This window comes from Rhinolophus sinicus, chromosome 3 (assembly GCF_057876585.1).
Source record: "Rhinolophus sinicus isolate RSI-liver-muscle chromosome 3, RSI-T2T, whole genome shotgun sequence".
Taxonomy (NCBI): Eukaryota; Metazoa; Chordata; class Mammalia; order Chiroptera; family Rhinolophidae; genus Rhinolophus; species Rhinolophus sinicus.
In genome coordinates this window covers 111,548,967-111,574,850 of record NC_142503.1, presented here as the reverse complement: position 1 = coordinate 111,574,850, position 25,884 = coordinate 111,548,967, and positions in this window count along the sequence as shown.

Here is a 25,884-nt window from a genome sequence, read left to right as displayed (position 1 = left end):
TATTGGGAATCACCTGAGGTCTAGCTAAACTGAAGCCCTGCAACTAAGAACATGCAGAAGAAGCCACCTAGAGACTGGTAGGAGGGGCAGAGATGCTGAATGGGTTGATCCAATACCCATGTGTGACTATTAAAAATTGTGAGGGATATCTCTGCTGTGGAGGTCCCCCCTGAGGAGCAAGGGGTCCCAGCCGCTCCTCAGCTCAGAGTTGCAGTGCTGGGGAGAGAAGCCCCCATAATTTTTGGCTGTGAAAACCAGAGGAGATTGTGACTGAGTGAGACTGAGTGTGGCTGCACTCCCAAGCTCTCCTCTTAAAGGCACAGCACACAGATTTATTTGCTGATGGACTCACTTGCTCTGAGCTCCAGCACTGGGGCAGCAGCTGAAGAGGTAGCAGGGACATGTGGTGAGGAACTGAATTGTCTAGCTTCAGAGTGAGGTTTGGAGAGGCAGCTTTCTCCCAGACAGAGATGCTGACAGGATCCATGGTTTCTTTGTTGAGCCCTCCTTCCTCCCTGTGTGCGGATGCAGGCAGATGCCAATCTGAGTCTCCATCAAATTGGCTATCACCTTTCATCTGCCCCATCCTAGTGATTCCCTCTGGCCACACCCCACCTGACTTTAAGGCACACCCAACCTGCTTCCAGTGGCTTTTCTGTATAAATGAACAGCACTGGCTCATGCTATGGACATTGCTAAAACCTCTCAAAGGATCACAAAACCCAAACAAGCAGCACCTGGCTTCAGCATGTTCTGAACCTCTGGCTGAGCAACCCGAAGCCCAACACTAGTGACAGCCAGTCAGTAGTTAATGGCTTAGCCTCTCAAGGCACCTCCATGCACAGTGTGGACAGCAGCCATCTGTGGATTGCTTTGTGGCTCCTGCTAGGTGGTCCTGGGCAGGGCACAGACTGTAGCTAAATTTGGCTTGCAGTGGTCGCCTCTCAGGAGGCCCAGGTGCTGGCAGGTGGCCCAGAGGCCACTTTGGGCTGGGCAGGAGCATTACCTGGCCACCTCCAAGGATGACACACCTAAAGTGCAGACTGGGCAAGCAACAGAGCACCACTAAAGCAAACCCTGCTTAGTAGGGTTAGACTCTGCACAACCGCTCATCCACTGTAGTCACAGCCAGTCCTCACAACAAATTGGCCTGACACAGAGAACATTTTGATGGTTGCCAGATGGGATGAGGGTTGGGAATACTTGAAAAAGGGGAAGGGATAAAGAAATACAAATTGGTTGTTACACAGTAGTCATGGGTATGTAGGGTATAGCATAAGGAATAAGTCAACAATATTGTAATAACTATTTATGGTGTCAGATGGATACTACATTTATTGGGGTAATAGATGGAAAGAGTGTTGGGGGACAGGGTGCAAAAGGTGAAGGCATTAAGAAGTACAAATTGGTAGTTACAAAACAGTCACAGAAATTTAAAGAAAGCATAGGGAATATAGTTAATAATATGGTAATAACTATTTATAGTGCCAGGTGGATACTAGACTAGTCAGGGGGATCACTTCTTAAATTATATAAACATCTAACTATTATGCTGTACACCTGAAATTAATATAGAATAATGTCATTAATTAATATAAAATAATATAGTTGAATGTCAAGTATAATTGAAAATTTTAAAAAAGGGGGGGAAGGTGAAGGAGAATAAGGGTGTCAAATTTCCAGGTGTAAAACAAATAAGTCATGGGGATGCAATGTACAGAATTGGAAATATAGTCTGTAATATTGTGATAGCGTGGTACAGTGTCAGATGGTTGCTGGACTTATGGTGATCACTTCTTTAGGTACGTAAATGTTGAATAGCTATTGTGTTTACCTTAAACTAATATAACATTGCATGTTAGCTATATTTTAATAAAAATCTTAAAATAAATAAATAACACAAGGGTCAAAGTAGAAATGAAAAGGGAATATAGAAATATTTTCAAGTTATTGAAAATAAGAACACAGCATACTGATTTGTTGGATGCAGCTAAACTTAAAGGGGAAAATTAGAATAGTAAACATCTAAATTAGAATAAAATAAAGGTTTCTAATCAATGTGCATAATTACCTTGAGAAACTAGAGAAATAAGGGCAGATGGAGAACGAAGTAAGTAAATGAAAGGAAATAAATAAAGATCAAAGCAGAAATCAATGCCACAGAATATAACAACAACAACAAAAAACCCAATGAAAACAAAACTTGGTTCCTTCAGAAAATTGATAAAATTGATTAATTTCTGTTCAGATTTGAGAGAGAGAGAGAGAGAGAGAAGACACAAAATGCAAATATTAGGAATAAGTGGTACCACTTACTGTAGCATAAAAATATAAATTACTCAGTTCTAACAAAAAAATTCCAAGAACTATGCATTGGAAACTACAAGACTTTAGTTAAGAAATTATAGGAGACCTAAATAAATGGTGAGATATATACCATGTTTATGGATCAAGAAACACAATATATTTATTATTTAAATTCTTCCTTAATCGATCTACAGATTCAGTACAATTCCAATCAAAATCTCAGCAGGCTTTCTTTTGTAGAAATCAATCAAATGAAATTCATATTGAACTACAAAGGACCTCGTTGTTTTGATGGTTAAGTTTATGTGTTATCTTGCTTGGGTCACAGAATGCCCAGCATTTTGTCAAATATTATTCGGGATGTTTCTGTGAGGGTGTTTTCATACGAGATTGACATTTAAATTGTTAGACTGAGCAAAACAGATTGCTCTCTCTAATGTGGATGGGCTTCAACCAATCAGCTAAGGTCCTGAGTAGAACAAAATGGCTAACGTTCCTTCAAGTAAGAGAGAATTCTTTTGCCTGACTGCTTAAAACATTGCCTTTTTCCTGCCTTAGGACTCAAAGTGAAACATCAGCTCTTCCTGGATATCAAGCCTGCAAGCCTTTAGTTCTTCAGCTTGCTGACTCAAAATGCAGATCTTAGGACTGGTCAGGATATGTATATGTATATGTATATGTATATGTATATGTATATGTATATGTATATGTATATGTATATGTATACGTATATGTATAATAATCTTATTAATATATATATAATCTTATTAGTCTTATTAGTCTGTTTCTCTGAAGAACCCTAATACAGTAGCTAAAAGAACTTTTCTAAAATAGTAAAGTTGGAAGATGTGTTATAAAGTTACAGTAATCAATAGAATGTGGTACTGGCATAAAGATAGAAAAATAGATCGATATAGAGTTCAGAATTAGACCCATTGTTCAGAATGTGGAATTCCCAACTAGACCCATACATATATGGTCAATTGATATTTGTCAAAAGTGCAAATACACTTCCTTGGAAAAAGAATAGTCTTTTCAATAAACGTTGTACAACCTACAACTATAAAACTTCTAGAAGAAAACATGATAGGAATTTTTTGTGACTTTTTGCTAGGCAAAGATTTCTGTCATATGACACAAAAACACAATCACTAAAAGAGAAAAAAGACAAATTGTTCTTCATAAATATTAAGAACTTTTGTTCCAGAAAAATATTGTTAGGATAATGAAAAGCAAACTACAGAGTGGGAGAGAACATTTGCAAGTCATGAATCTGATAAAATACTTACATTCAGACTATATAAAGAATTCTCAAAATTCAACTGTAAGAAAAGAAACAACATATTTTTTTAAAGGAGAAGATTGAATCAGATACTTTACCAAAAAAGATATACGGATGGAATATTTATTCAAAATCATTAGTCATTAGGGAATGTCAATTAAACCATGATGAGGTACCATTATACCTAATAAAATGATTTCAATTCTAAATAATAACAAAATTTCAAGTGGGGGTAAAGATGTAGAGTAAGTAGAATGCTCTTATACCTAAAGTAGTACAACCACTTTGGAGTATCTGATAAGGTAACAGTTTGTAAAAGAGTGTTGTAAAAGAGAAACCTAAGATCACCTTATGAAACTTCAATAAAGCTAAACAATTTGCATTTCTTATATGACAAATTAAATAGGAAGAAAGCGACATTTATATATGTATTAGCCTTAGGTTTTTTCAGTTTTCTGAAACACTAGCTGTATCTTTTGACTTTATCTCATGATAGGAGCAATGTGCAGTTTCCCTTTAGGCCTATAACGCCCCAAATTCTTTTTTTCCAGATTTATTGAGGTACAATTGACAAATCTGTACGCATTTAAAGTGTATAACATGATGATTTCATATACATATACAATGCAAAACGATTGCCACAATATCAAGTTAATTAACCCATCATTACCTCATGCCACTAGTTTTTGCATGTGTGGTAAAGAATGTACCAAATTGTGATTTGCTGTGCTAGACTTTTGCAATGGTGTGGTGTGTGTGTGGGTGGGGGGCGCAGAGGGATACCATCTTCTGCATTCATGGAGCCTTTAACTTACCTTCTGGTTTCCAGATTCAGATACATTGTTTGTATGGTTTTTTTTGGGGGGTTGGGTGGGTTTCTCTTGGATAGTTCTCTTATAAGTTCTTAAAAGCTTGGCAGTACATTTATGTTTGTTGTAGTTTATCCAACTCCTAAATGTTTTGCTTTTCATAATATCTAGAATACTATGTATCATCATAAAGAGGGGCCCTAGGTAGATTCGTGAGATTTTTTCTTTTTTGTTTGTTTTCTTGTGTGTGTGTGTGTGTGTGTGTGTGTGTGTGTGTGTAAAACCCCCCAGACTCAAATGTGTTAATGTGATTGTGATTCTGCTGGAACCCTGGAAGAACACAAGACGTCTTGACATAGTCTAAAATTCATATAAAATTCAAAGGGATAACTTCAAATCTTTTCATATATGAGAGGATTTCCAAAATGATGATAGAAGAGATTTTGCTTGCCTTAGTAATATTTTTGTTTCTTTTGTGTGTTTGTGAAAGATGTGAATCCCTAGAGGTTGCTAGGTTACTGTAGAAGAAAAGGTTAAAACTAACAGCAGAATTATTCTAGATCATTGATAAAGTGGAGACAGAGAGAAGGGGGGGGGGAGAGAGAGAGAGAGAGAGAGAGAGAGAGAGAAAGAACTAGAAAATATGGGAAAGAGCAGACACCTATAAAAGGAGGGAGAAATCTAAATCATGGAACTCTGATACACTCAGATTCTCAGGATCAAGACTTGACTCTGCCACATACTAAATATAAAAGTGGGAAAATTATCAAATCTGAAACTTAATTTGACTTCTGTAAATTGTCAGTAGCACCTGTACTTAACGCAAATTTTGTCATGGTGATTAAATAAGACAGTGACTTTCAAATGTTTTGCCCATAACCTACTGTAAGAAGTATATTATATTAAGAACAGAGATGCCTGCATACACACACACACACACACACACACACACACACACACTCACACACACACACAAAGACAATATAAAATTGAAAAAAAAAGTTACATAGAATAATGCTTAACCTTTCTAAAAGTGATGAACTCTGAAATATACTTTTCTATATTATTATACAAGAAAATGTGTTTTCAGACACTAAGATGATTCCGTGGCCACTGAGGGGTTAAACTACAGTTCTAAAAACGCAGAGATAAAGTACATAAACGATTTATCACAGTAACTGATACATTCCAAGCAATTTTTAAAAATATTTTAGTGTCTTAGTTTTTGTACTACATTTTATTTTTTATTCTTTTTACTTTTCTTTTTTAATGATTGTTGGCCTTGATATCCAAATTCAGTGTCCATAATATAAACATTTATTCCCTCTGTGTTTTCTTTTAAGAGCTGTAGTTCCAAGGCTTTAAATCATGACCAAAGCAAAATATAATTCTGGAAATTGTTCTTGATAAATACTAAAACAATCTATTTTGAAATAGCATGCATCATTTTGACTGAGAAACGCTAAATATATATCCACAGAAGAACATTAAAAAAATTTAAAGATGCTATAAAGAAGTCTCTTATGAAACAACCAGTAAGATAAGTCATACTAAAAATCCTTATTGATGTACCATATTCTATTCATGCAATTCCTTAGTCTTACTGGAGGTCTTTTCTATTTTAACCATGTGGATTCCAAACCAACAGTCATACATGTAAGTATGTTTGTGTAAGTCCATAATCTACTTTTGTGAAGAATTGAACATATATTTAAATGTAGATAAAAATATCAATGGTTGTTGTCTTTATATGGAAATGCAAGTAATTTTAATTTCATTGTTTGTTTGTTCTTTTCTGATTTTTCAAAGCAATGTATAATTTGTGCAACATGAGTACAATATGAATACAGTAACACTTAATGAATTTCCTTGTCACAGTATTTTGGAACATAATTGTGTTTGGAAAAGTTTATACAAATGGAATTATTGGTCTGGGTTTATCTAATATTAAGGATTTTTATCCATCTTGATAAATAGTCCTCCAAAACACCTGTGTACATTAATTATATCCAAACACCTTATAAAAAAGGTCCTTTTTTTTCACAACATATCTATGAGTACTTAGTGCTATCTCTCACAGTTTGATATGCTAACTTTTTATTTATTTTAATTTCCATTTCTTTGCTTATTATAATATGTGCATATATTTCAAAGTATATTTGTCATTTTAAGTTTTTTAATTTTCTTTGCCCATATTAATTATTTTTTGTTTGTTTGTTTGCTTGTTTTTACTTTATTGCTTAGATGGATGAGCTTTGTGAGAATTAAAAAGATGAAGTGCTTCATATTATAAAAATTCTATTAAGTATCTGAATAAACTTCAAATTAAGATAACATGATGTTGCAATTCCATACACTTCCTAATATTTAAAAGTACTTATTACTGAGGGAAGTAGATTTTTTGCATTTCAATCTTACTTCCTATATCAAATATTATTAAACAGGTATTTTTGGCCTTAATTGCTGTCTGTGGAATCAAATCTTAATTACTAATTATTTTTTGCTACCTCATACCATTCAAATGTGTCTTATTTATATCTGTCCCCTGGTGCCAAAAACACAAGACACACTATGGGAGCACAATAACTTTGAATGGCTGGCATTTTAAAAAGGTGATCAAGATAAATGTTGTTTATAATTTCAATAATTTACTAAATATTTAGAAAGAAATTGTATAATTAATATCTTAGGACCAGAATAATAAATAATTCATACAAAGTACTAATAAACTCAAAGTTTCAGTGTCGGATTTAATGTATTTTTCTTTAACTATAATTAATCCTGTTGAACAATGAAATCTTCTGGAACCAGGACCTGTATTTTTCATTTTTATATCTCTAGGATTCACCACAGTTCCCAAAGCACAGAAGATACTCAATAAAAGTGTTTTAAACAACTGAATTGTTAGGTTCCAAAAAATTTATTAAGTAAATGGACACAGAATGGTTTAGAGACATTACCTATTAGAAATATATGATCCTCAATTATTACCAACTATTTTATTTTGAAAGTCCATCTCTAAATATAAGTCATAGGCAATATAACAGACATTTTCTTAAGGTGTTTCAGTCATTTTTTTAAAAATTTTATTTTAAAAATATCTGCCAACTCCTGGAAATACCTGAAATTAGTACTTCAGGCGGGTAAATAAAAGAAAAATATCTAGGTTTATTGAATGAAAAATACAACATTTATCAGGGAAGGTAATAATTAAGTATGTTTTTCCACTTTAAAAAAGTTAGGATTCAACCATGCACAAGAACACATTGCTAATTGTATGGTATGTGATAAATATTCAGTATTTTCATATGCTTAGGTCTTTTTAGTTGAGAAGGTTTTAGATACTTATATCTATAGTCTATATACAATTATGAATCCTTTATGAGTCAGATGATTCATTTAAAGCACTGATCAGAGTGCTCAGCACATAATTTTTAACGAATAAATGCATCGACTATAATATATTACTCTGAATAATAATAGTTGTTTTCATTACATAAAACCCAAACAAAACTGTAGCAGTGATGAGATTAAATGATACTGTGTTCTTTATTTAACTCATAAAACAATGCAGATGGAGGTGAACTATGTAGATTAAGTAGGTAATTTTACTTCATGAGATCATTCAAGGATCAATTTTATTTATTTATTTATTTATTTATTTGATTATTTATTGCTTACCATTTATTATGATATTGTTATCAATTGTTTCTTTCATCTAAGTCCTGTCTATTTAAGCACAAACATCTTTAAATTTTACACACTTTTTCTGGTCATATTCTCCTCTTTAAGATTTAATTCTATCCTTCTCTTGCTTCCTAAACTGACCTGACCATAATTGAAACTTTACTGCAAGACTCAGCAGACTCATAAATGATCTTTATCCTTTTATTGTATGATGATATCATTCCAAGACAGCATCTTTTTTTTTTTCTTCTTTCAATCTCAAGACTGTCAGCTAGTTCACCTTTTAACTGTTTCTAATAGTCTCACTCTAGTGTCATATTCCAATTTGCTATAGGCTGATACCAAGTAATTAATATTAAGAGTTATATATTAAATGAACATCAATGAAACTCTAAATAAGAAATAATAAGTACATTGGATGCACTCCTTGAATGAACTTTATGACAAAGTTTTATGTATTCTGAGGCATTCCATTGTTTGCTACTAGGTTTATGGTTTTGTTAGTAAACATTGACATTTTATTGCTGAACGTCCAACCTTGAGACACTATGTCTATATTTTGAGTTGAATTCAAAACCTAAGGGTTTTTAAAAGTTGAACTATTTTCCTGTGCTTTAAAACCCATTTAGAAGAGATATTTCAAATAGTCTATGTAATATATGCAGATGCTGAATTTGAATTCAGAAGGTCAACACTGAAATAAATAGAGTTATTTTCTCATTACCAACCCTAATATTGTGTTTATAGTATGCGTTAGTGACTTAGAAAGCAATATTGCTGTGTAAACTGATCAGCTTGTGCCAAATATTCTTGCTCATCCCTGCTTCAAAATGTCATGTCTTTCAGCTGTTCAACTTCCAGCTGCCAAAAATCAATGGGTTTGCATCTGCTGGTTCCATTTTCTTGTTCTAAATCAATTCACTGACAACTGGATAGAACAATAAACTAACTATATGATATTACTGTTGGTAATAATAATATGTTTACTTTAACAGATGCATGAATCATCTAAAATTATACTTTTCTATTTATATTTTTCAAATAGGGGAAAACGTGAAAGGTGTTTTTTTTTAAATCTAATAAAGAAATGTCTGTCATATAGACAGATATATACACACACACATACATACACACATACATATATATATACATATACATATACATACATATATATATATATATAATGTTTTATATACAACATGTTAACCTGGTTTTATGGAAGTAAAACCAAATCCTAAATTCATCACTATCCACACAGAAGAAGTAATGAAATGAATAGCATTTTTGTCAATACAGACTCCATTTGTATAACATCAATATAAACTCAGTTTTGTAATTTTTTCTGATATTTTCTTACAACTTAGCAAAAATTTCATCATGTAGAGAAATGGAAATTATAGAAAATTATGTGATTGAAAGTTTTCACATTAGTACCAGTACTTTAAATTTCTACTGTCGCCTGTCACAGAAGTATTTTCATAAGCCTTTATCTTCACAGAAACAAGGTACTGTTTTCCATTTAAAATATTGTTAAAATTGCCAATTTTTAAGATGCCTAAAATTTTCACACTAAAATCAAAATAGGCCATAAATAGATTGATTGATGGAATAAAGAAAATAGAGAAAAAGTGTATACACTTACATATATTTTTTTCACCATTTTTGTAAACCAAGGAAAAAGATTGGATTTTTGAACCAAATTTTAGGCACATACAAGAGTAAATCTAGTCTAAGTTTATAAATTAATGCTCTTATTTCAACTATTATTTCTCCCAATGGGTAAGGCGTATATTAGGTATACCTCTCCTGGCCTGACAACTGAAAAGGATTAAAACTAAGAGTAAGAACCGTTTAGAACCAGGAATGGCAATTTTTACACACAAAACATGAATTCTAATTAAGATGTTACCCTGTTCTTTCCCCAAACTGTGCACTACTTATGCACTACTATCAGCTGCTCATCTCTCCTAGGCAAGACTGGACAGCTTATTTGAAGGAAATAATTTAGGCATAAGAAGTTTTCTATTTGCATTAACAGGAAGAGACCAAGCTACACACAGGGAAGTTGCATTTCCACCTAAAAGACTTTGCATATATTGATTTTCACTGCAATTAGACTGAGGATGACCTGGGGAGGCGATCAGAATATTCCAGCATATGGATCAGGAAGCCCTGACCTACCCTTACTATGCCAAACAATAGCTAATCCTCCTCAGTTATTTGTGATGTATTCTTACTAGTAATTGCAAACTCAGCCTATTGTTCAGGCCTCAAGTAAGGTGTATTCAAGAAAAATAATTTATCAGAAAAAGCAATAACTAATGTTTATGAATGGCACTTTGAAAATTAAGGAAACTTTTAAATGCCAAGGTTTTAAACCTGGACCTCATGCTTCACCTTTTGTTTTACAACTGATCACATGGCACTGTACAATGATTGCATTTATTCTACGTGTTTTCTTTCAAGGTAATAATGTCTGCATATATTTCAGTTTTATTCATGATATGGTATCACATGGCTAAACAAGTAAACTTGACATGCTCAGCATTTATAAAAGATGTTTCAATTTTCCTTTTCCAAAGGAAGCCTTTTCCCACACAATTCAGTTTTTCATCTGAACAGCCTTACCCTCCATATTATTGCTGCTTATAATAATTATACCAAGTGGCAGTGTCCCGAATGTAGCATCTGTATAGTTATGTACTTCCAGAAATTGGCTACAAAATAACCCATAACCAGTTCACTCCAACATGTCAAACTGTGATTATCTGCTTAGTTTTATCTCTCAACGCTATAGTCTCCTTTTACTTTGAGCATACAACTGCATGGCTATTTACTGTTGTCAAAGGGTCTGGAATTGTATACCTTGTTTTCTTTTTTCTTTTATTTTTTTTTTAATTCAAGTTTATGGGGTGACAATTGTTAGTAAAGTTACATAAGTTTCATGTGGGCAATTCTGTAATATATTATCTAAATCTCACATTGTGTGTTCACCACCCAGTCAGTTCTTCCATCACCACATATTTGATCCCTTTTACCATCATCAACCACCTTCCTCCCCACTTACCCTCTAGTAACAACTAAACTATTGTCTGTGTCTATGAGTTTTTGTTTCTTCATTTGTTTGTCTTGTTCTTTTGTTGTTTTCAGTTTTACATACCACATGTCAGTGAAATCATATGGTTCTCAACTTCTGTCTAACTTATTTCGCTTAGCATATGTTTTCTTTATATTTTGCATCAGTCCAGTAATTTTTCAGAGAAACGGGTCGTGAACCAGATGGATAATCCCCCAGTAATTATGTTCACTGTTAATATGTTGATATGTTCTTTAATCATCAAAACACCTAGGATACATGCTTGTTGATTAGGCATTTGGGGACAAAAAGAGGGAAGGTAGTCAATTAAAGATAAAAAATCTATGAAAAAAGCTGCATGTTTTCCTCAAGGAAAGAATGAAATGATTTAAATTATAAAAGAAATGTCATTGAATTGGTATGCAGTGAAGTGAATTTTAGAAAACCAAAATAGATGATCACTGAGAGAATCAAAAAGTCCTTCCTTCAAGTCCTTAAAGCTAATGTCAGTGTTTGTGGGCACAATTCCCTCGTGCGTAAAGTAGAGGAAATATTAGCTAACTCAGAAAGGTGCTATGTAGACTAAATGAGAAAATTGTAGATGATTAATAATTGTAGCTCTTTCTTTTTTTCCTTCAAAGTCTCTTCTGACTCTTCTTTAAAGTTCTTTTAAGAATATGTATTTTATATACCTTTGGACATATTCTATTTTTATAACCCTTTAATCTTATTGCCTTATTCCTAATTATAGACATCCTTAGGGCAAAAACAGGGTCTTATATTGCTTGATTATCTCCCAATCTCCCATATTCTCTCTTTTAATGAACATAAAATAATAGTTAAGCATTAGGTTCTTAATTGTTTGAAGTCTGGAGGGAAGGAGGACCTTTCCCTCTGATGGAGAGTTATTGGAATGTTCTCCAAAAATCCTACATAATCATAAAATAGAATTGAAATGCAAGATTTTCCCCATTAACAACATTTCTCTAATCAATGCCACTTCTTTCAGTTATTTACTGAATCAGGTACCACGGAAATAGATAAATAAAACAATGTTATTTTAATGTTATTTTAATATGATAAATAAAACAACATATGCATGAAGTTCAAAGCTTAGTTCACATGGTTAAAAAAAGAGTATAATACAAAAAGTTATGAAACAATTATATGTACCAGTCCTAGGAAGAGAGGTGAACTGTGCATAGGGAGGTCTTCCCAGATGAGGTAAAAACTGATTAGATCCTTGCAGGTTGCCTATCAGTTTAGAGGAACAAAAAAAAAAAAAAAAAAAGTAATTCCAGATTGAAAGAAGAGCATGTATAAATCAATGAAGGAGTGAAAGAGCATCAAATATATAGACAACTACAAATTTTCCAGGACTGCTGAAGTATAGAGCAAGAATAGTTTGAAAGATTAGATTCTATAGGACCTGTATAGTATGTCTTCTTAAGGAATTGGTTTTTCTAGAAATAAAATAATGCTTAAAGATTTTAAGACAGATAGTGGCTGGATATGATTTAAAATTGTAAAAGATCATTGTATAGCAATATGAAGGATGGGTTTAAAGAGGAAATAAATGGAAGTAGATACAGCAATTAACAGAAGCCAGGTGAGGGTCTGGTGTAACATTGTAATAGTGAGGATGGGAAGAGGTAGCAGATTTTGGAGCTCCCTATGAGATAAATGGGAAGATTTTAATTATTAACTGAATGTGAGTAGAGAGAATGTCATGGGCTAGGCTTCTCTGGAAACAGATCTTCTGGCCGAGGTGTGTATGCATGAAGTTCATATGGGAGTGCTCTGGGAATCACCCCTATACAGAAATAAAGGAAGCGAGATTGGGCAGAAACTGTTGGATCATGGATGTAATCTCAACATTAAAAGCCTTTTAATACCACAGGGAGCTCTGAAGCTAGTATGGCAATTTAGAACTGTCCAGAATTGGGCATGGACCAGTCATTGAGCTTGACCTTGGTAGTGTCCTTGAGTAAATAGGGCAATGAGGTTGGGGGCTCAGATGTGAACTCTTAGCCCCAGGAGAATAAAAAAAAAAAAAATGTTTTGGTCCTAGAGGGTTTGGGAGATCTGAGCAATGTATGATTGCATCCAGTGCAGAGAAAGGAAGAAAAGGAGAGACCCCATGCTTTTTCTGAGCTATGTGATTAAGGTCACCTAAGTGTGATTTGGGGACAGTGTCTTAAAAATATGTTTCTATCAATGGCATTAGATATCATACAGTATTCATCAGGTTCGTTCTGAGAATCGCCAAAAGCAACCAAAATCCTTTTTGTGATTGTCATTAAAGAAATGGAAAAGGCCAATAAGATATTCTTATGCCAAATTATTGAAACTGTATCCTCATTGGAGTAATCAGAAATAGCCAATCTGAGAAAACTGAAAAATTAGAACACTCTGGTTATTTTGTCTTGATGACTAATTAAGTTCAATCAAACATTTAAACAAAGTATTTCAAATTTTAATACTAAAACATGAATATGATCTTCTACTAAAAGGGATAAGTCCAATTTAACAGTTAAGCAAATGCCTTTGTTAAGGTTGAATAAATTTTATTGTCTAGCATTGCTAAACTTGATGTTTGTCCACTCAATGAAAATGCTCTCCAAATATTTTTGCTAACATATCTTTAATGTATTAAAAACTGTGTAGCTCCCTGTAGAATTTAAAGCTGCTATATAATATTGTAAATAGATTCAGTGGACAAAATTTCTGTATTAGATATTGGATATGTGTTTTCAATATACTTTTATCAAAACCTTGGAGCTACAGATTTAAGTCATTCAATTTATGAAAAATATTCACCATATATTACCGAATGGTACAACGGGTGCTCACTGCAAATCTATCAACTAGATTAGATTTTTAGCTTTCTGCCGAAAAGGTATAACTTCATCCTTTTCTTTTTCCAACACATGTCCCTTTTTAACTGCTAAATTCTAAGATAAATAGAATGAAGGAAGGGAGAGAGGGAGGAAGTCATATTGAGGTAGAGAAAGTACCTATGAAAGATAAATATTTAAAAACAGATTCTGTGAAGAAATCCTCATGTGAAAACCTGCTGGAAGTCTGAGTTTTTCAGGAGTACATGTACTCCAGTATGAAGATCAGCATCCTGTGTAAGTTTGCAGTTACTTGGCTTTACTTAGTTTGTGCTTTCTTGTGGTCACTGACCACAGTTTTAAGAAAAAAATAACATACTTAGATTAGAGGAAAATAGTTGTTCATTTTTTCATAATTATTACTACATTGCATTCTATCATATACCCATTTGCTTGTTTTATTTATTGCTTATTTCTCTTCACTAAAATGTGAACTACTTGAGCATAACTTATTCACCTATATTTCTATTACTTATAACAAACAAACCATTCTTAGATACGTAGATAAATTTCATCAGTTTTTTTTTTTATTGTATTTATAAATACCTATGGAAAACTTGCCAGGGTATATAAAGAAGAAATGCACATCACAGTTTTCTATATAAAAAATAATTAATGTATGCTTTTGCATGTAAAGGTGACAACTTACTTCTTTCTGCAGTGAATACCTTATACACCAGGGGTGCCAAAATATGTATACAAGTGGACACTTTGGTCAACGTTGCTCAAGCAGTAATTCACCATAATCAGAAGTGTCTGAATGCTGATGGTAACCACTTTGAGCACATTTTGTAATTGCAAAAGTCAAACGTGACTTGTATTCACCTTTCATTATCAGTATATATTATTACAATTTTAATACAGTTTTTCTTTCTTAAAACGTGTACACAATTTTTGGCACCCCTGGTATATATATTGAGATATAATTAACATATAATATTACTTTCAGGTGTACAACATAACTCAATATGTGTATATTGCTAAATAATCACCACAATAATTCTAGGTAATATCCACCACCACACAGGTACATTTTTTTTTTCTTGTGATGAGAACTTTTAAGATCTAGTCTCTTAGCAACTTTCAAATATACAGTATAGTATTATTAACTGCAGGCACTATGGCATATATTACATTCCTAGGACTTATTTATCTCATAATTAGAAGGTTTATCTTTTGATCTCCTTCATTCATTTCACCTACCCCCCACCAAAATGCCTCTGGCAAACATCAATCTGTTCTCTGTATCAATGAGTTCCATATGTTTTTCTTTTTTAGATTCCACATAAGTTAGATCATATAGTATATGTCTTTCTGTCTGACTTATTTCGCTGAGCTTAATACTCTCAAGGTCTACCCATGTTGCTACAAATGGCAGAATTTCCTTTTTTAAGGCTGAATAATATTTTATTGCTTTTATGTGCATACATATACATATATATTACATGTATCATATATATCATGTCATATATATCTCATGTCATATATATATATCATGTCATATATATATACATATCTATATACATATATGTGTGTGTGTATATATATATATATACACACACATGTGTATATATATATATATATATATATATATATATATATATATATATATATATATAGTATTTCTTATCCATTCATTTATTGATGAACATTTAGGTTGTTTCCATATCTTGGCTATTGTAACTATTACCACAATAAACAGGGATGCAGATAGTTTTTCAAATTAGTGTCTTTATCTTCTTTGGATAAATACCTAGATGTGGAATTGCATGATCATATTGTAGTTCTACTTTGAATTTTGTGAGGAATCTCCATACTGTTTTCCATAATAGCTGCACCAATTTATATTCCTATCAACTGTGCACAAGGGTTTCCTTTGTCCACATCCTCAATAACACTTGTTATTTCTTGTCTTTTTGATGACAGTCATTCGAACAGGTGTGGGGTGATACCGCATTGTGGTTTTGATTGATATTTCCCTCATGATTAGTGATGTTGAGAATGTTTTCATGTACTTGCAGACCATCAGTATGTCTTCTCTGGAAAAATGTCTATTCAGACCAACGGCCCATTATTTAATTTGATTTTTCTTTTCTTTTCTTTCTTTTTTTTCTTTTGTTATTCAGTTGTATGAGTTCTTTATATTTTGGAAATAACCCCTTATCAGATACATGATTTGCAAATATTTTCTCCCATTTGGTAGGTTTCCTTTTCATTTTATTGATGGTTTCTGTTGCTTTACAGAACTTTTTTTTTTAAATTAAAGTTTATTGGGGTGACAATTGTTAGTAAAGTTACATAGGTCTCAGGTGTATAATTCTGTATACATCATCTATACATCACATTGTATGTTTACCACCCAGAGTCAGTTCTCCTTCCATCACCATATATTTGATCCCATTTACCCTCATCTACCACCCCCCTTCCCCTTTACCCTCTGGTAACCACTGAACTATTGTCTGTGTCTATGAGTTTTTGTGTCTTCATTTGTTTGTCATGTTCCTTTGTTGTTTTCAGTTTTATGTACCACATATCAGTGAAATCATATGGTTCTCTATTTTTTCTATCTGACTTATTTCACTCAGCATAATAATTTCAAGATCCACCCATATTGTTGCAAATGGCATTCTTTCGTCTTTTCTTATGACAGAATAATATTCCATTGTGCCATATGACCCAGCAATCAATCCCTCTCCTGGGTATCTACCCCCAAAATCTGAAAACATTTATCTGTGAAGATATATGTGCTTCTTTGTTCATTGCAGCTTTATTTACCATGGCCAAGACATGGAAACAACTAACATGTCCCTCGATAGATGATTGGATAAAGAAGATGTGCCGAACTTTTTGTTGGATGTAGTTCCACTTGTTTATTTTTGCTTTGGTTGCCTTTGCTTTTGGTGTCAGGTCCAAAATATCATGGCCAAGACCAATGTCAAGTAACTTACCACTTTTATGGTTCCAGGCCTTACATTCTGTGACCTTTACTATGTTGAGATAATTTACTTTATTCCTAGTTTGGTGAGAGTTTTTATCATGAAAAAACATTACATTTTGTCAAATGGTTTTTCTGCATCTATTGAGATGATTATATAATTTTTATCATTTGTTCTGTTAATACGGTGAACCACAATGATTGATTTTTGTATGTTGAACCATTTTTGTATTCTAGGAAGAAGTCCCACTTGGTCATGCTGTATAATACTTTTTATGTGCTGATAAACTCAGTTTGCTAGTACTTTGTTCAGAATTTTTCCATCTGTATTCATCAAGAATATTGGTTTGTAGCTTTCCAGTAGTGTCTTTTTCTGGCTTTGGAATCAGTATAATACTGGTCTCATAATATGAGTTTGCGACTGTTCCCTCCTCTTCAATTTTTTTGTAAGAGTTTGAGGAGTAGCATTCTACTTAAATGGTTGATTGAATTTATCAGTGAATGCATCCAATAATGGTCTATTCCTTGTTGGGAGGTTTCTGATTATTGATTCAATCTCCTTGCTAGTTATAGGCCTGTTTAGATTTTCTATTTCTTCAGACTCATTCTTAGTAGGTTGTATGTTTCTGGGAATTTATTCATTTATTCTAGGTTATCCAATTTGTTGGCATATAATTGTTTATAGGAGTCCCTTATGATCCTTTGTATTGTGGTGTCAGTTGCAATGTCTCCTATTTCATGTATAATTCCATTTGTTTGTATCTTCTTTTTTGTTTGGCTACTCTAGTTAAAGTTTTGTCTGTTTTGTCTCTTCGAAAAACCAACTCTTAGTCTCATTGATCGTTTCTTTTGTCTTTCACATTTCTATTTCATTTGTTTTTCTCGAATCTGTATTTCCTTCCTTCTTCTTATTGCGGGCTTAGTTTCTTCTCCTTTCTCTAGCTTCTTGTGTAAAGTTGTTTATTTAAGACATTTGTAGGCATTTATTGCTATAAAATCCTTAATACTGCTTTTGCTGCATGTCATATTTTTGTTTTCAATTGTCTTAAGATAGTTTCTAATTTTCCTCTTGATTTCTTCTTTGATTCATTGGCTGTTCCAGAGTGGGGTGTTTAATTTCTACATATTGTAAATGTTCCAATTTTCTCTATGCTATTGATTCCTAGTTTTATTTTATTGTGGTGGGAAAATATACCTGGTATTATATTATTTAATTAAGACTTGTTTTGTAGCCTAACCTGTGATCTATCACAGAGAATATTCCAGGTGCACTTGACAAAAATATGTATTGTGTTGCTGTTGAGTGGAATGTTTATGTGTCCGTTAGGCCCAATTGCTCTATAGTGTTAGTTTAGTTCTCGGCTTCCTTTTTGATCTTCTGTGTCCATAATTAAAAGTGGGGTATCAAAATCTCTTGCCACTATTGTATTGCTATTTATTTCCCCTTTCTATTATTTTAGTGTTTTCTTCATATATTTGGGTGGTTTATTAGGTCCACATACTGTGTTTCACCGAAAATAAGACCTAGCCATACAATCAGCTCTAATGCGTTTATAAGACCCGGTATTACATTATATTATATTATATTATACTATACTATACTATACTATACTATACTATACTATACTATACTATACTATTAAAGACCGGGTCTTATATTATAGCAAAATAAGACCAGTTCTTATATTAATTTTTGCTCCAAAAGACGCATTAGAGTTTATTGTCCGGCTAGGTCTTATTTTCGGGGAAACAAGGATGTAAGTCAGGTCTAGTGGTGGATGAACTCCCTTAGCTTTTATTTATCTGGGAAATTCTTTATTTCTGTTTCATTATTAAAGAACATTTGTGCCAGATATAAACATTCTTAGTAGGCTGTTTTTTGTTTTCTTTTTATTCTGCCAGCATTTTGAATATATTTTCCCACTCCCCTCTGCCCTGCAGAGTTTTGGCTTATAAATCCACTGATAATCTTACTGGGATTTCCCTTGTACAAATGTGTCATTTTTTTTGCTGTTGCTTTCAAAAGATTCTTTTTGTAATTGACTATTGACAGTTGGAATATAATGTATCTCACTGTGGGTTTCTTTGGGTTCATTCTATGTTTCTGCCTTCTGAGCTTCTGGAATATGGATGTCCATTTCCTACTCCAGATTTCAGAAGTTTTTGACCATTATTTCTTCAAGTAAGACTTGTGCCTCTCTTTACTTTCTGTGATCCAAGAATGTGTGTGTGTGTGTTCATCTGTATGTGTGTGTGTGTGCATAATACCTATATGTATATAATATATAATATGTATTATTGCATTAAATATGTATGTATACTGTATATTATTGTATATAATAGGTATAATGTGTACATTGGTCAACTTAATGTTATCCAATACATCGGTTAGGTTTTCTTTAGGATTCTTCATTCTCTTTGACTTTCTGTTCCTCTGACAAATACAAATAATTTCAAATTATTTGTATTTGAGTTGGCTTATTCTTTTTCTGTTTAATCAGTTCTCTTGAATCCCTTTAATGAACTTTTCAATGCAATTATTGTATTCCTGAGATCCAAAATTTCTCTTTGAGTCTTTGTTATATTTTCTATCTCATTTTGTTCATGCATTGTTTTCTTGAACTTGATGAACATCTTTATGATAGTCATCTTATTTTTCAGGTGATCCATAGACCTCCATTTATTTATGCTTAATTTCTAGAGATTTATCACTTTGATTGAGTCATGTTTTCCTATTTGTTCGTGCTTCTTACAATTTTGTGTTGGTATTTGTGAATTTGAAAAAAAACAGCCATCCCTCCCAGTCTTTGCAGCTTGGGTTCATAGGTAAATACCTTTGATGATCAACCCCTTAGACATTCTAGGGGTCTCTCATACCTCTTCGGTGGATATGGCTTCTCTGGGTATGTGCTTGTAAATTTCCGATTATATAGGTTTTTTATTTTTTTGTTTTTGTTTTTTTAATTACTCATTCTAGTGGAGTTTTTATTGTGGTTAAAAAAAGCATAACACAAGATCTAGCCTCTTAACTATAAGTACAATGTTGTACAGCAGATCGCTAAAACTTTTTTTATCTTACATAACTGAAATTTTACGCAAATTGAAAAGCAACATCCTCCTTCCTCTGAACCCCAGTTCCTGGTAACCATCGTTTGCTTTCTGTTTCTATGAGTTTGACTACTTTGGATACCTCATACAAGTGGAATCATGCAGTATTTGTTCTATGACTGACTTACCATAATGTCCTCCAGATTCATCCATGATATGAATGAATCGTATCCTTGTTGCATGACAGGATTTCCTTCTTTTTTAAGGCTGGGTAATATTCCATTGTATGTATATGCCACATTTTCTTTGTCCATTCATCCACTAATGGATATTTAGGTTGCTTCCTCATCTTAGATACTGTGCATAATGCTGCAATAAACATGATGGTGCAAATATCTCTTCAAGATCCTGATTTCAATTCTTTTGGATAAATACACAGAAGTAGGGTTGCTGAATCATAAGGTAGTTCTATTTTTAATTTTTTGAGGAACCTCCATACTGTTTTCCATGGCAGCTGCACCATTTTACATTTTCAAAACCAGTGCACACGTTTCCAGTATCTCCACATCTTTGCCAACACTTGTAACATTTTTGCTTGTTTTTTTGTTTTTGTTTTTTATTAGTTTCAGGTACACAAGACAAAGTAATACTTAGACGTTCATCATTTGTATCCCTCACACTGTGTGAACACTCCTCCCCCCATCTACTATCCCTCTGATGCCGCACAGAGCCATTATATTTCCATTGTCTCTATTCCTACTGCTGTACTCCACTTCTTGTAAGTATATACATACATATATACATGTATATATATGTATACATATACATATCATATAATTATAGTTGGCATTCATTATTGTTCAGCTTCAGGTGTACAGTGCAGCAATCAGGCATCTACATCATCCCTGAGGTGGTCTCCCAAATGGGACCCATATGCATCGGATACCCAACAAAATCTTTACATTATTGATTACGTTCCCCAAATTAATTTTCAGAACCCAGTGTCCATCTTGTGGTTACCGACTGTTTTCTAATCCCCTCACCTTCCCCCTTATCCCCCCCCACGTCCACCTAGCAACCCTCAGTTTTTCTTCCGTCTCCAAAACTGTTTCTGATTAGTTCATTCACTTCTTTTCTTTAGATTCCACATATAAGTGAGATCATATGGCATTTGTCTTTCTCTGTCTGACTTATTTCACTTAGCATAATGTTCTCTAGGTCCATCCATGTTGTTGCAAATGGTAAGATTTCTTTCTTCTTTATGGCTGCGTAATACTCCATTGTATAAATGTACCACAGTTTCTTAATCCAGCCATCTACCGATGGGCATTTCAGTTGTTTCCATGTCTTGGCTATTGTGTATATTGCTGCAATAAACATAGCAGTGCATAAAGTTTTTTGAATTGGAGTTTTGGATTTCTCCAGATAGATACCTAGGAGTGGAATTGCTGGATCATAAGGTAGTTCCATTTTCAGATTTTTGAGATACTTCCATACTGTTTTCCATAGTGGCTGCACCAATCTGCGATCCCTTTTTTTGCACAAGTGTTCCCTTTTCTCCACATCCACGCCAGCACTTGTCATTTGTTGATTTATTGATGATAGCCATTTTGACTGGGGTGAGGTGGTATCTCATTGTGGTTTTTATTTGCATTTCTCTGATGGTCAGTGAGGTTGAACATTTCTTCATATGTCTGTTTGCCATCTGTGTGTCCTTTTTAGAAAAATGTCTCTTCATGTCCTCTGCCCATTTTTTAATAGGGTTGTTTATTTTTTGGAGTTGAGTTGAGTGAGTTTTTTATAAATTTGTGATATTAACCCCTTATCAGATATGTCATTGGCAAATATCTTTTCCCATTCAGTAGGATCCCTTTTTGTTTTATTGATGGTTTCCTTTGCTGTGAAAAAAATTTTTAGTTTGATGTAATCCCACATGTTTATTTTTTCTCTTATTTCCCTCACGCGAGGAGATATATCAGTAAAAATCTTACTCTGGGTAATGTCTGTGAAGTTTCTTCCTATATTTTCTTTTAGGAATTTTATGGTTTCAGATCTTACATTTAAGTCTTTAAGCCATTTTGAATTTATTTTTGTACATGGTGTAAGGAGGTGGTCCAGCTTCATTTTTTTGCATGTGTCTGTCCAGGTTTCCCAGCACCATTTATTGAATAGACTGTCTTTACCCCACCGTACATTCTTGCTTCCATTGTCGTAGATTAAATGGCCATATAGGCATGGATTTAATTCTGGACTCTCTATTCTGATCCATTGACCTATGTGTCTGTTTTTATGCCAGTACCATGCTGTTTTGATTACCATAGTCTTGTAGTATAATTTGATGTCAGGTAATGTTATATCTCCCACTTTGCTCTTACTTCTCAAGATTGCTGTGGCTATCCGGGGTCTTTTATGGTCCCATATGAATTTTAGGACTATATGTTCTATTTCTGTGAAAAACATCGTTGGTGGTTTGATAGGAATTGCGTTGAATATGTATATTGCCTTAGGCAGTATGGACATTTTAACTACATTAATTCTTCCTATCCATGAACATGGTATGTGTTTCCATCTATTTGTATCTTCTTTCATTTCCTTCTTCAGTGTCTTATAATTTTCTGAGTACAGATCTTTTACTTCTTTGGTTAAATTTATTCCCAAGTATTTTATAGTCTTTGGAGCAATTGTAAATGGGATTGCTTTTATAATTTCTCCTTCTGATGTTTTATTATTGGTATATACAAATGCAACTGATTTCTGAATATTAACTTTGTATCCTGCTACTTTACTAAATTCATCTATCAGCTCTAATAGTTTCTTGGTAGAGTCTTTAGGGTTCTCTATATATAATATCATGTCATCTGCCTACAATGACAATTTTACTTCCTCCTTACCGATTTGGATGCCTTTTATTTCTTTTTCTTGTCTGATTGATGTGGCTAGAACTTCCAGTACTATGTTGAATAGAAGTGGAGAAGTGGGCAACCTTGCCTTGTTTCTGATCTTAGGGGGAATGGTTTTAGCTTTCCCCCATTGAGTATGATGTTAGCTGTGGGTTTATCATATATGGTCTTTATTATGTTGAGATGTGATCCCTCTATTCCCACTTTCTTAAGTGTTTTAATCGTAAATGGCTGCTGGATTTTATCAAATGCTTTTCCTGCATCTATTGATATGATCATGTGATTTTTAGTTTTCATTTTGTTCGTGTAGTGTATCACATTAATTGATTTGCAGATGTTGAACCACCCTTGCATACCAGGGATGAATCCCACTTGATCATGGTGTATGATATTTTTAATGTGTTGCTGAATTCTGTTCGTTAATATTTTGTTGAGGATTTTTGCATCTATGTTCATTAACGATATCGGCCTGTAGTTTTCTTTGTTTTGTGTTGTCTTTGTCTGATTTTGGGATCAGGGCAATAGTGGCTTCGTAAAAAGTGTTTGGGAGTTTCCCTCTACTGGATTTTTTGTAAGAGCTTGAGGAGAATAGGTGATAATTCTTTTTTGAACGTTTTGTAAAATTCACCTGTAAAGCCATCTGGTCCAGGGTTTTTGTTTGTTGGGAGATTGTTGATTACTGATTCAATTTCCCTGGTGGTAACCAGTCTATTCAGGTTTTCTGTTTCTTCTTGAGTTAGCCTTGGAAGGTTGTATACTTCTAGAAAATTGTCCATTTCTTCCAGATTGTCAAATTTGCTTGCATATATATGCTCATAGTAATTTCTTTATTTTATTTTATTTTTTTTTTTGTATTTCTGTGGTGTCAGTTGTCACTTCTCTTTCTTTTCTGATTTTATTAATTTGTGTCCTCTCTCTCTTTTTTTTAATGAGTCTGGCTAAAGGTTTGTCGATTTTGTTAATCTTCTCTAAGAACCAACTCTTGGATTCATTGATCTTTTGTATTGTTTTTCTGGTTTCTATTTCATTTATTTCCACTCTGATGTTTATAATCCCCTTCCTTGTACTCCCTTTGGGCTTATTTTTCCTGTTCTTTTTCCAGATCCTTTAAGTGTGAAGTTAAACTGTTGATTAGTGATGTTTCTTGTTTCTTTATGTAGGCCTGCAATGCTATGAATTTCCCTCTTAGGACTGCTTTCGCGGCATCCCATAGATATTGGGTTGTCATGTTTTCATTTTCATTTGTCTCGAGATATCTTTTGATTTCTCCCTTGATCTCCTGCTTAACCCATTCATTATTTAGTAACATGTTATTCAGCCTCCATGAATTTGTGTGTCTTCCAGTTTTTTTCCTGTATTTCATTTCTAATTTCATAGCACTGTGGTCAGAGAAGACGATTGGTATGGTTTCAGTTTTCTTAAATTTATCAAGACTTGTTTTGTGGCCTAACATATGGTCTATCTTGGAAAATGTTCCATGTGTGCTTGAGAAGAACGTGTATTCTGCAGCATTGGGGTGAAATGCTCTGAAAATATCGATTAAATCCAGATTAAATCCAAGAGATCCATTATGTCATTTAAGGATCTTGTTTCCATATTATTTTTCTGTCTGGAAGACCTGTCCCTTGTTGTCAGAGGTGTGTTAAACTCCCCTACTATGATAGTGTTACTGTTGATCTCTGTCTTTATGTCTGTCAATATCTGTTATATATGTTTAGGGGCTCCTATGTTGTGTTCATAGATGTTTACTAGGGTTATGTCCTCTTGTTGGATTGATCCCTTTATTACTATACAGTGCCCATCTTTGTCTTTTAATATTTGACTTACACTACTTCATTCTTCTCTGCGTGTGCTGCAAAGGTAACTCTTGTGTTGTGTATATTGTCCTGTTAAAGAAGATCTTTAATTGCTTTTCGCTTCTGAGTAGGTGGGGTTAACTCCTAGGCTGACTAGTTGTGAGACTTGGCTCTGCCCACCGCAGGGTGTTCTGCTGCGTGAGGGTTGACCACTTAAATATGGTTTGGCCTCTATGGGCTCTTGTACCTGTAGAGAATTCCCTCTGGGTGTGTCACTTGTAGGTCAAACCCTTTAGTACTCTGGTTTGGTCTGGAGTTGGCCTCTGGGTATGTTGAATCTTGTGCCTCTTAAACTGGCCCTGGTAGAGCAATTTCAGAACAAAGCAAATCACCAAGCTCAACAACAACAACAAAGAAAACATCAAATACATTCATATGTAAAAACAACCGACAACCCCCACTCAAGACAGGCAATGATATCAAAGATATAAAGACAAAACAAAATAAAACAAAACCAAACCAAAAGCAGCACCAGTCTTGGCTTAAGCCCACCAAGTAATCTCCAGGTTGTCCTCTGCTGTACCAAAGAGTCCCCTGCATATTGTGCAGGCAGAGCTGGTCACCTGGTGCCCAGAGTGAACTTGGGACTGCAGATTTAGACGCGTGGGACTGAGGCGTTTGGATGGTAGTTTTTACAAAGTCAGTGCAGTTTCTGCCCTTGCCTGCACATATACACATTGAGAGTAGCACCACCAGCCCTGTGTCCAGTTCTCCTGAGTCTTAGGGCACTTCTTCCGTGTGTGTGTGTGTGTGTGTGTGTGTGTGTGTGTGTGTGTGTGGTGGGCAGGAGATTTCTGAGCTGCTGAAAGCCGGGAGCTGCCTCTGCCGCTTACTGCTGATCCCTGGGAGTGCCTCCACAGTTTAATTGCCCTGCCCTAGGCAGGCCAGAAAGGGTGGGGGTTGGGGATGGAGGGGTCTTTTCTCTCCCAGCCCAGCCTGTCACACTCCTCCCACAGGCCAGAGAAGGTGGTGGCTGGGGGTGGAGGAGTCTCTTCTCTCCTAGCCCAGAAAAAATCACACTCTTCCCAGCCTCTTCCCTGGGTCAGAGCTGCCCTCAAGTCTTCCCAGAGCCTGAGCTCTGTAATCT